We start from the raw sequence: 12,906 nt of genomic DNA on the forward strand, positions 1-12,906 counted from the left end.
TTGTTTTTGTTGAGGAGGCGCCACCAGGAGACAGAGATTGAGACCCCCAGGTCGGGGAGAAGAAGGGAGCTGGCAGGTCAGCCCGTAACCCTGCTTTATCCTAGTTTTATCCTGGGGAGAGCGGTGTGTTGGAGAATTGGGCTGCACTTCCCAGCCCTGGGGTTCACCTCCACGGGCAAAGGCGTTCTTGGCCTGAGGGAGGGAGCAGACGGGGTGTCTGAGCCGAGCATCTTTGTGGGGGAAATTTCAAAAATGGTTTTAGTCTCTGATACAGACTTATGTTCCAGTACCCTCAGGCTACCCTTACTAATTTGTCTATTCAGTAGGCGCCTTCAAGACGCCCGGCTAGCTCAGTCGGTAGAGCATGAGACTCTTAATCTCAGGGTCGTGGGTTCGAGCCCCACGTTGGGCGAGTTAGTATTTTAGTTTGGATTTATCCGCAACAAAGGACCTTACTGCAGATGTTCCGCATCCTTCCCAAATATTCTCTCAACCACAGGACGGAGAAAACCTCAGACTTGGAGTAGTGAGCCATCTTGTGGGTCTTCTCTACTTCGAGCCGGCAGGAGACGGGCCATGGATTAGAGTGGATGTGGGTGTCACGGAGTGTTTTCCATTTTTGACGTTCTGGATGGAGTCGGGCACTGGGCAGTTTCTCCTGCTTTTAAGTTTACTCTTTCCAGATGGATCTGAAACTTTTTAGGTCTGTGCAGGCCAACCACAGGAATTTGTCACCATCCTTAAAAGAAGCAGATGTTCTTAAATTTCAAGGCTCGTTGGTCTAGGGGTATGATTCTCGCTTAGGGTGCGAGAGGTCCCGGGTTCAAATCCCGGACGAGCCCTAACCATTTTGGCCTGTATTGAAAGTCAACCTTGGCTAAATAGAAGGACTTCCTAAACAAATAGAAGTCTCTCAAGGCGGTTCTTGCTTGTTTGTTTTCTGTTTGAGGCAGGGTCTTCTGTAGCTCAGGTTTGTCCTGAACTCTGCGTTTCTGACCTTCCTGTCTCCACTTCTCATTTGCTGGAAACTATAGGCTTATGAATTAATCTGGTGCTCAGGTTGGAGCTCAGAGCTAGGCAAGCAATTATCTGAGCCATAGCATCAGCTCATAATTCAAAGTTTCCATCAACGAGAATGGCTGGGATTATTCAAACTAACCTGATGTATAAAAATAACGAAAAATGCTGGATTAAAAAGCCAATCCAGGTGTGGTGTCAAGAAACAAAACAACAAAACCAAAAAAACAAACAGCCTTGAAAGTGAGTAGGAGGGTGCATGCCAGATTCCGGTACTAGGGTGGATGGGGCAGGAGACTGAGTCACAGGACAGCCTGAGCTAAGTAGTGAAACCCTTCTCCCCTCTCCCCCTCAAGTTCCAACCAACCAAAGCAGAGAACTTTCACATCACTAAAGGAATTTTTAGCCAAATGCAAATGACCCTGGGAACCCTGGGGAGGTGCACGGAGCCTCAAACTAATAGTTCCTTACAAGGCATTTGCCAATCAATCCCTCTGGGACCCTAGGGATGCTGGGAGAACTGGAGCAGGTGGCTGGGACCCCTTGAATTTGTGCTGGACAGGTGAGAACGCATAGGAAAACACCCTGCCCGCTCCACCCCGCTGGTTGCTGTTTGGGAGAGAAGATGGCCTAAGATGTTGAGAACCTTATATATTGCTCCAGGGGTTGTGGAGGAAAAAAGTTACATTTCCTGGTTTATTATCACTGCACTCTTCAAAAACCTTCAAGGAGTGAGTTCAAGAAGAAAGTGACCGCACCCTGTCTAGCATGCCTTAGTCTCTGGTTAAATCCCCTGCACGCAACCTGGAGAAGAGAAAAAGAGGGAACCTTTCCCATCAGGGTCAGAGATGATCGTGTTACTACGAACAAGTCTAACAAACGTGCAAGAAGAATGTGCAAATGCCGTTCAGGCATTCGAAAACATAGCTCAGCAAGGTCCGGGTTGATTTACTACGCTGCCATGGATCTGCCGACTAGTCCCAGAGTTTGTGTAGCGCTTTTGCCAAAGAATTTAGCACGGCTCTGCTGATAAGAAAACACTTAGAAAACACCAATGATAGCCTTTGCTGGAGAGGTTGTGGAGAAAGGGGTATACTCATCCATTGCTGGTGGGAATGCAAACTTGTGCAACCACTTTGGAAAGCAGTGTGGCGGTTTCTCAGGAAATTCGGGACCAAACTACCCCTGGACCCAGCAATACCACTCTTGGGAATATACCCAAGAGAGGCCTTATCATACAACAAAAGTATATGCTCTACTATGTTCATAGCAGCATTGTTTGTAATAGCCAGAACCTGGAAACAACCTAGATGCCCTTCAATGGAAGAATGGATGAAGAAAGTATGGAATATATACATATTAGAGTACTACTCAGCAGTAAAAAACAAAGACTTCTTGAATTTTGCATGCAAATGGATGGAAATAGAAAACACTATCCTGAGTGAGGTAAGCCAGACCCAAAAAGAAGAACATGGGATGTACTCACTCATATTTGGTTTCTAGCCATAAACAAAGGACATTGAGCCTATAATTAGTGATCCTAGAGAAGCTAAATAAGGAGAACCCAAAGAAAAACATATAGGCATCCTCCTGAATATTAACCGTCATCAGGCGATGAAAGGAGACAGAGACAGAGACCCACATTGGAGCACCGGACAGAAATCTCAAGGTCCAAATCAGGAGCAGAAGGAGAGAGAGCACGAGCAAGGAACTCAGGACCGCAAGGGGTGCACCCACACACTGAGACAATGGGGACGTTCTATGGGGAACTCACCAAGGCCAGCTGGCCTGGGTCTGGAAAAGCCTGGGATAAAACCGGACTCTCTGAACATAGCAGACAATGAGGACTACTGAGAACTCAAGAACAATGGCAATGGGTTTCTGATCCTACTGCCACGCACTGGCTTTGTGGGAGCCTAGGCAGTTTGGATGCTCACCTTACTAGACCTGGATGGAGGTGGGTGGTCCTTGGACTTCCCACAGGGCACAGAACCCTGATTGCTCTTTGGGCTGACGAGGGAGGGGGACTTGATTGGAGGAGGGGGAGGGAAATGGGAGGCGGCGGCGGGGAAGAGACAGAAATCTTTAATAAATAAATAAATTAAAAAAAAGTATGCCAAAAAAAAGAACAAATAAAAAAAAAAAGAAAAAGAAAACACTTAGAATCTCTGTGTGGAGGCACGTACCACGCCTGTAATCCCAGAGTTTGGGAAGTGGAGGAAGGAGGTTCAAGGTCATCCTCGGCTGTACGTCGAGTCTGAGGCAGCCTGGACTACAAAACACTATTAATCAGGGTTGTGGTACAATCTACAAGACATCTGGCCTGCTAATACATGTCAGTTTGAAGTTTGTCAGTAGCCTTTAAGGGCAAATCTGGTACCAGATAACCGGACTCTAGTTATCAGAAGTCTGTTCTCGGGTCCCAGCTCGACCTGAAGGGTCCGAGGTCTGTGCCCTCCTCGGGTCCTCTGGTCTCCTAGCATCTTTAAGGTCTCCGAGGCGCAGACCCGCGCTGGAACTAGCTAGGACCTCAGTTTTATGGGTCTTAGTTGGATCTTCCTTTTTCTCTTGCATTTCCGTAAAAATGCAAAGGATTTTTTTTTTTTAAGCTAGCGAAGTTCACCTCACGCTTCGGACGGCAGCGCCCGCCTCTGCAGTCCGGGATGAGCCTCGGTCTCCCAGTACCGCGGTTCGAAACCGCAAGGCGGATTCCAGAGCAGAGGACGCTGACAGGGCGAGGAGGAGGAAGGTGTCCCTCTAAGGTTCCGGGAGCTGGACGGCAGCGTGGAGCTGGATCGGAACAGCTTCCGATTCTGCCAAATTTTTACCACTAGGCAAATTGCCAGTTACAGTGAACCAAGAGAGAGTTTCCTGACAACTCCGCCAAGGAAGTAGCTTCAGGCCGCTCTGTTTTGTCTGGCACCCCCATACCCCCGGTGCACCAGTGTCTGCACAGCGATAGGCTCAGGGCCGAATCTTCTGGACCCTGGACGGTGCCCAAGCTTCGAAGGTCGCGTCCAGTCCCGGGGCTGCAGTGGCTGCAGGCGTGAGGACGCGAAGGCTCTGACTTCTGCGATCGAGCCTTGTAGGGTCAGGTGGGTGGGTTCCTCTGTTTCGGTCTGGGTCTGTCTCCGGCGTCTCTCTCTGCAGTGCGGTTCAGTGAGAGGCCAGGAAAGAACACACGCGAGGGATTTTCGAGGGTCCAGGACTTCACCGACAGAGCCAGCTAGGGACCCCTATTTTTCCTAGTGCTTCCCAAGTCTTTACCCTAAAGTTAATGCGGTGTGTCCGGAGACAGGCAGCCCCGGGGAGGAAGTGCAGGCGCGAGGCCCGGCGAGCGGTGGACTGAGGTTGCAAGATCCGGAACGTGCCCAGCCAGAGGAGCTCGTGGCGTGCGAGGGCGCTGGGGCTGGAACGCTAAAGTGACTTGGGCAAGATATCCTGGGTAAATAAATGCTAGTAACTGAACGATGGTTTAACCACTGGCGCGGAAGTGTCCCTTTAAAAAGTTTTCAAGGGAGGCTCTCATCACCCGCCCTAGTGGCCTAATGGATAAGGCACTGGCCTCCTAAGCCAGGGATTGTGGGTTCGAGTCCCACCTGGGGTAATGTGTATCCTACTACCTGCCTTGACAGGTAACATTTTAAGCTGCTATATCATCCACAGCGTTTCATAATGAAAAGAAAATAGAATAATCAAAAGATAAAAAAATGCCATTTACTCAAGAAATGTGCTCTTGTGATTAAACGTGCAGGGTTTTGGAAAGCAGTCCGGGTGTTGTCTTTCCACAGCACAGGAAATGTGCTTCTGAGTTCCAGCTGCTTTTGGGAGATGTCTACCCTGCCTGGAGACTTTCAGATGTTCAGGAATCTGTTTACAAGATGTTTTAGTGTAGCTGTTGGATAAAAGAGGGAAAAGGATCATTCGTAGGGGAAGAATTAAATACGTTTGTTTCTTTCTGTTCCTTTCTTTTTTTGGAGTGTTCCCCTCTGTTGTCCAGGCTGACTTTGAACTCTCCTTCAGTTTCAGCTCCATGAGTGGCTCCCTTACAGGGGTGACCCCATCATATGCAACTTCAATTTGTTTTATTAACACGATTCAACCGCAGAAAGACAATTTAATCTCTTCTGGTCTACTTGGATGATAAAACATGAGAGGGATTTTTAATCAAACAAGCTTGTCATGCCTAGTTCCTAGCAGGGCTAAGGACTTTTACTTCCTTGGACTAGAGGAGGGAGGTAAAGGGAGAAAGGATGTGAGGGGTTTCTTCTGACAGGCGGCCCTTGAAGAATTGGCAGGGCTGAGGGGGATGACTAAGGACTGTACTAGAGTTGTGGATGATCTTCTGTTTGAATCTCTGCTTCGGAATGGCTATTTCTGTGACATTTTATAGTTCCTTTGAGGTGGGAAAAAGATGGGAGGGGGTCTTGGTATTAGTCTATCGTTTGGGGTTCAGCAAATTCTGTCCCTATTGGTCTGTGACTTAGTGAGTACACCAATAACATAAAGCCCAAGATCCTTTGAACACAAGGCCAGCTGAGCACTACTTCCTGGAGTAGTGCTCAGACACCACTGAGAGCAGAAGAGAGAAGATGTCGCTGGTGGGCAGTAGTCAGGGCAACTGCAAGGCTTTGATGACAAATCCAGCTATATTCTAAAACCACAAGGTGGAGTGGGCAAGCAAGATTCTAAGGAGAGTAGGTGACAGTCTGCAGGTTTTTAAGGGATGACTAATAGTTCCAGCTATTTTCCCAGGTCATTCTGTGTCAGGCAGCAAGTGAAGTCATGCTTGGCAAATAGAGAATACAAGCTGCTTTAACAAATTACTAAAGAAATTATAAATCAGTATCTAGTAATTGTTTTTTTTTAATACCTAATTTTACTTCACTGTCTTCTGGGAAATGGTCTGGCTGCTCAGAGCATGCTGGAATCTGACTGCATTCTAGAGTAAGCAGACATGTGTGGTTTTCTCTTCTCCCCTTTGTGCTCCACCTTTTTCTGTTTCCCTTCATGTGCCCCTCCTCACCCCCTCCTCTTTCCTTCCCTTGGACTGATGTATGCAGAGTGGCTGTCAGTGCAGGGTGGGGAGAATTACCTGTAGAAGAACGGATGCGGGTGTTTGTGTTCAGGTTAAGTGATCTGCTGGGTTTAAACCACAAGACTCAACCCGGAGGAGGAAGGGAAAGTGAAAAGCAGCAGTAGATTCTAAGCTGGAGCCCATCTTTATTTTCTTATTCTAACCTGTTCTAGACAGCATCTTACCACGTAGCTCAAGATGGCCTTGGTATCTCTCTCTCTCTATCTCCCTTACCCTTTCTCTCTCTCTTTCCCTCCTCTGCCCAGGCAGGCATCAAACCTAATACATAGCCAAGGATGGCCTCAAACTCTTGATTCTACTTTGTCAGCCTCTTAAGAGCTGGCATAACAAGCCTGCACCATCACTCCCAGTTTGCCTTGTTCTCTCTCTTTCTCTGCTTTTTTTTATTTTTAATTTTATTTATTTATTTATTAAAGATTTCTGTCTCTTCCCCGCCGCTGCCTCCCATTTCCCTCCCCCTCCCCCAATCAAGTCCCCCTCCCTCGTCAGCCCAAAGAGCGATCAGGGTTCTCTGCCCTGTGGGAAGTCCAAGGACCACCCACCTCCATCCAGGTCTAGTAAGGTGAGCATCACCTTTCTCTGCTTTTTTTGAGACAGGATTTTGATGGTGGAAATTACAAAATAATCCCACGCTAGTTCAGAATTATGAATAATAAAGGGTTATTTATTTAGGGGAGACTCACAGATCACTGTCCTAGATCACAGTCCTCTGCATGAATGGGGAAGAAGAACAGAGTCTAGCAGCCGGAAGTGAGAGCAAGTGCATTCTTTACAGCTGCATTTATAGTATAAGAGACCATGCCCAAGTGTGCTGGTATCTTAAAGGCTGTTGGCTGAAGATGCTCCCACAGCATCTTCCCTTTTGTTTAAATAAGAGAGTTCCAAACCTAATACAAAACTATATACACTAGGAACAGATATCAAGTATAAGATTAGAATTACAACCAGCACAAACAATTTTAAATAAGGAACATATGCTAAATGTTTTAGTAAATATTCTATCCTAAGGAGTCTATGTCTCGTATTGGAAATGGCTTAGCTTTATCATAAGAGGATGGTAACTATGACTATCTAATCTTCAACCCCATCGAAGGCCTGAGACGGGAGATAATATTACTTGAGTAGGCAGGAAGTGCAATTAAGCAGCTTCCAAAATGTGCAGTAGATGACAGAGACAACTGGCTGCCCGAGCAATCACCCAAAGTCTCATTTGCAATGCTGAAGCAGCCAACTTTGGCAAGGCCTAGAGTAACTGACAGACCATTTCCAGAGGCAGGAAATTTTTCAAAACTGTCTTACCCTGTCTTGGCAAGATTTGACAGTCTTTTTTCTTGTATCCTGCTTGTCCAGTCTGGACATGGTGCACTTTGTCAGTGGTTGAGGCATGGGCAGTTCCTTGCCCAAAGGCCAGTTATGCAAAGAAGAAAATTAACTCAAAGTGGAGTGTTTTGGTGTTCAACACTCTCTTGGGAATAGATGGGTGCTACAGGAGCAACTGTGTCTCACATCAACAGAATCCTAAATTATTTAAATGCCATGGACTACAGATCTTTGAAGTGGTATTCTATGAAGAATATAATCTCTATATATCTAAATAACCTAATTAGTCTGACTAAAAGAATAAAAAAATGAATGACTATTGACCTAAAATACTTAATACCTATTTTGATATGAAGTCTTAAAAATTAAGACTTCATATCAGAATATTAAGCAATCTTTAAACAACTTGCAATAAAGGAGGATAATGAACTCAAAATGCAAACAATGCATAACTATCTTGATCAGAGGTAGAAATATATAATGTGATATGATAAATATATCCTAAAATTGTATCAATATACAAAATGTCTTAAACAGAGGTAAAGAGCCGGGCGGTGGTGGCGCACGCCTTTAATCCCAGCACTTGGGAGGCAGAGGCAGGCGGATCTCTGTGAGTTCGAGACCAGCCTGGTCTACAAGAGCTAGTTCCAGGACAGGCTCCCAAACCACAGAGAAACCCTATCTCAAAAAAACCGAAAATAAATAAATAAATAAACAGAGGTAGAAACATGCATGCATATAATATAACAAAATAATTTTGCATAGGTGTACAAATATTGTAAATAGAAATAACAAATATAATTTGAACTTGTATCAATATACAAGAAGCTATACCAGTGTAAATTGTCCATAAATAATAGCTCACAAATATTCACTCTATTAAGTCACTATTTTTACTATTATTAGTGTGATACGTTCACACTAAATTACCTATTATCCCATTCAATCTTTCCTTTTTATTTTTTTGAGATCTCTAGGCCTACATAATTTTCATTCCAACCCCCAACCCTATGAGAGTAATAATCAACTCCTAAATGGTGTCTCTAACCATGAGGACAAACTTTGTTGGGAGAGGGGACATTGCTTTCTAGAATTTCTTCCTGCTGTCTTGGGGGACAATGTTTTTTCTATGGGATCCTGTAAAAGTAAAATGATGGTTAAGTTTCAGGATTGCTGTTTTGTATAATTGCAAATGGTCTCTAAGTAGTCGATAGGGTTTTTCTGAAGTTCTTATTTGGAGTTCTGGCCAGAATGTTATAAGAAGGTGTTCCATTTCAATAGCTGGTACCCCAAAACCAGTCTCATAGCAGTGCTATCAGCATCATGACGTCATATTAACCAGGTGGAGTTGTTGTTGTGGGGGACCTATCTTCTTCCTGGAAGCTTCAAAGATTACTGCAGGGAAATCTACTGTTTTTTTTCAATATTTATTTATTGTGTATACAATATTCTGTCTGTATATATGCCTGAAGGCCAGAAGAGGGCACCAGACCCCATTACAGATGGTTGTGAGCCACCATGTGGTTGCTGGGAATTGAACTCAGGACCTTAGGAAGAACAGGCAATGCTCTTAACCTCTGAGCCATCTCTCCAGCCCCCGGAAATCTACTGTTTACTGTGGAAAACTTAAACATTATTCATATAGACATATATTCAGTGAAAGATATGAACAAAATGGGCATAGAGAAAAGTAAAATATTTCATTAAAAATCTATCTTCTTTTATCCTATACCAGATGGCTCCTGACATGAGACAGAAATTCTAAATTTTTCTTTTAACAACATGCTTGGATTTAGAGATGGACAGCCATTGTCCAATTCCAAAGTCAGCTCTTATTTTTAAGTAGAAATGTATATGTGTCCAAATAATCAAATTTTACCATGATGATAATACAGCATCATAAGGCAGATTTCTTTTTGCTTGTTGATCCTCTCTGGATAGCTATCTTTTTATTTTTAGGCATCAAGATGTCCAAGCTCTCTCCACTCTTTGAAAATGAATATTTTTCTTGCAAAGACAAGAACAGAACCCTGCCCCAACCCTTATGAAGTTTCTTACCACCTATATGATTATCACCTCTGTGAATGAGCCATCATTTCTCTTTCTCAAGACATCTCTCTTTTTCAAACCAAATCTTTATCAATTTTGATGGTATTCATAGCTTTTCTTCTCCTGTGGAAACAAGAGCAAAACTCCTTCCCCAACATAGCACATCTCCTGGTTTCCATTGTGAAGTCAGCACATCCTTGAAATATACTGGCTGATATTTTTGTTTTGTTTTGGTTTTTAGATACAGAGTTTCTCTGTAGCTTTGGCACCTGTTCTGGAGTTAGCTCTTGTAGACCAGGCTGGCCTCAAACTCACAGAGATCTGCCTGCCTCTGCCTCCTGAGTGTTGGGATTAAAGGCGTGCGCCACCACCACCCAGCTATACTAATTGATTTAATTCAAAAGTTTTTTCTATTATCCAATGTCTCTCTGCTGCTGTTGTTCCTTTCTCATTAGCATTAATAAAATTCAAGTAATAAAGCATTATACAATCTATTTCTGGGGGTATTTACCATCCCTTTCTGTTTGTTTAACATATCCTTTATAGTATGAATTGATCTTTCTACAACTGCCTGACCTGTAAGCTTGCGTGGTATACCTGTAAAATGCTTTATATTATAATAAGCAAAAAACTGTTTCATTTTTTTAGAGACATATGCTGGACCATTACCTGTTTTTATTTGTGCAGGTATACCCATGATGGCCAAAATTTCTAATAAATGTGTGATTACTGAATCAGTCTTTTCTGAGCCTAAAGCAGTTGCCCACTGAAAACCTGAGTAAGTGTCAATGGTGTGGTGTACATATTTTAATTTTCCAAATTCTGCAAAGTGGAACACATTCATCTGCCAGATTTCATTCCTTTGAGTACCCTTCGGATTAGTACCTGCAGGTAGCAGTATTTGGTTATAGAAAGAGCAAGTAGGACATCTCTGTATAATCCCCTTAGCTTGTTGCCATGTAATAGAAAACTCTTTCTTTAAAACTTTGTTATTGACAAGATGTTTCTTATGAAATTCTGAGGCCTTCAGCACACTTCCAATCAATAATTGATCAATTTCTGCATTACCTTGTGCTACAGGACCTGACAGACCCGTATGGGATTGGATGTGTGTTATGTATATAGGACAAAACCTATTCCTGATAATATCTTAAACCTCTATGAATAACGAAGTCAATTCTGTATCATCTGCTATAAATTCAGCAGTTTCAATATGCAAGACAACTTTCTGCATATTGCAAATCAGTAATGATATTGAGAGGTCCTTCCTTTCTTTCTTTCTTTCTTTCTTTCTTTCTTTCTTTCTTTTTTTTGGTTTTTTGAGACAGGGTTTCTCTGTGGCTTTGGAGCCTGTCCTGGAACTAGCTCTGTAGACCAGGCTGGTCTTGAACTCACAGAGATCCGCCTGCCTCTGTCTCCTGAGTGCTGGGATTAAAGGCATGCGCCACCATCACTCGGCTGAGAGGTTCTTTAAAATCCCTTAGTACCATGAGAATAGCATACAGTTCTGCCTTTTGGACATAATTATAAGGGCTTTATTCCACCTTACTTAATTCTTCTGATTTGTAACCTGCCTTTTTGGATTTATTTGCATCAGTATAAAATGTACGAGCTCCAGTTACTGGTGCATTACACACAATTTGGGGAAGAATCCAAGTAGTTTTCTTTATAACCCCAAGAAGCAACCCTAACTGCCATCGTGAAATTGGGGCAGTGACTGATCTAGCTTCTTGTGGCTAGATGAGGTTATTGGGCCTGGCAGTCAGTGTACCCCTCCAGCAAGCACACGGGGGGGGGGGGCTTTTATTTGTCTAACAGCTATGTGTCTGGAGGAGGAAGGAAGGTCATGACTGGATAGAAATGGAAGGGAAGGGAGAGCTCATTGGCATTACAAGACCTAGGCAGGAAGCCAGGTGAACAGAATAAAGGACATTTTCTTAAATGTTCAAGTCAAAGTCCATTAGAATCTCTTTTAGAGATTGGAGCCTCCAGGCCAGCCTGGCCTACAGAGCGAGTTCCAGAACAGCCAGGACTACACAGAGAAACCGTGTCTTGAGATTACAGTCTCCATGTATTAGGCTCCTTCTTGTTTTTCTTTGGTCGCTAAGTCTGGTTTTTAGAGTGGTGAACCCAGGGTTTGCTTTCAGACCCTTCGATAGCTGTTGAATGTCTAGAATCAGAAGTTTCTCCCAGATGGCTTCTAGATAGGGAGGAAAATAAAACTTTCAGGTCAGAATAGAGGACCTGTCTCCCTTAGCTTTTAGGTAGGTGTAGCAGCAAGCCAAAGTCTGAAGTCTCCTACCTAGGCAGCAGTTTCCTTTCTTTCTTTTTTATTTTTTAAGGCATGGTTTCTCTGAGTAGCCCTGACTGTACGGGGACTTGCTCGGTAGATCAGGCTGGCCTTGATCTCACAGAGATCCACCTGTTTCTACCTCCCGAGTTCTGGGGTTAAAGGTGTGCTGGCTATTTTCTTATCAAGAAGATAATAAGTAGTATTAAATTTGTCTAAATGACATTTCACATGGGTTTAGGTCTAATGTCTGGGGAGTGAGCTCTTTGGATTTTAAAGAAATACACCCCTCATCTTACTCTCTGGTTAGACTTTCTTTTGGATATTTAAGACCATGCAGCTGGTCAAAATCAGCCCTTCTTTCAACAGTTAAGACCAGCTGAAGATATAGTCCTGAGGGGTCACATTAGTTTAGAGGAACCTTTGGCTTCTCTGGCCCTCCTTTGCTACATCCACCATAGAGGTCTGGTATTATCTCTGTAGTCTAATGGAGAAACGCATTGACCTTATCACTTGGCAGTACCATGTTGGAGCCTCCTCTGGGTTTTCCATTTCCATTATTCCATTAGGCACTGAGCAAGGTAAAAACCAGAAAGAAAAATTAAGTTGGGAGAAGAAAACGGGAACATGTGACTATAAACCAGAATGCAGGAAGTTATAGGGGTGCGGTAATCCCCTGGGAGCTCAGGTAGTTTTATGGGTGCTGACATTTTGATTCATGCCATAGGGTGCAGTAACCAAGATGGCAGTGAAGTCACATGGGTATGGTCATCTTGATAATGTCACTTACCAAGGTGATGACCAACTCACTTGCTTGTCTTCATCTTGATAAGGTCACCAGCCAAGACGGTGACAAAATAATATACTTACTTCTTTTTCTTGCTTATCGTGACCTCAGGTCTATGATAAAATTAGCCATCAGGACACAAGTCTTTCTGGGATCCGTGTCTCACAGATTTTATGTGGACAGTTACTCCTCTTCTTAAAAAAAAGGTACTGAGTTAGGTTAGCATAGATGTAGTACATGTAGCCTAGGCATGTGGATCTGGAAAAAAAAAGCAAAACAAAGAGACAGAGGAATGACTTTTCGGTCTCACCCCAAGAAAAGGAGTCCATATGTCTTAGCATGCTC

At 43.7% G+C, this 12,906-nt stretch overlaps 1 protein-coding gene and 2 non-coding genes across 3 annotated transcripts in view; 2 read left to right on the forward strand and 1 right to left on the reverse strand.

Annotated features, from left to right (window-relative positions):
* Positions 1 to 12,906, reverse strand: part of Znf597 (zinc finger protein 597) — a 324,428-nt gene that overhangs the window by 17,904 nt on the left and 293,618 nt on the right. The gene's annotated exons all lie outside the window — the stretch shown is intronic.
* Trnap-agg (transfer RNA proline (anticodon AGG)) lies at positions 771 to 842 on the forward strand. Its single transcript has one exon. It is a non-coding gene; the product is annotated as a tRNA-Pro (tRNA).
* On the forward strand, positions 4,552 to 4,624 carry Trnar-ccu (transfer RNA arginine (anticodon CCU)). The gene has a single exon. It is a non-coding gene; the product is annotated as a tRNA-Arg (tRNA).

Source organism: Microtus pennsylvanicus, chromosome 11 (genome assembly GCF_037038515.1).
Source record: "Microtus pennsylvanicus isolate mMicPen1 chromosome 11, mMicPen1.hap1, whole genome shotgun sequence".
Taxonomy (NCBI): Eukaryota; Metazoa; Chordata; class Mammalia; order Rodentia; family Cricetidae; genus Microtus; species Microtus pennsylvanicus.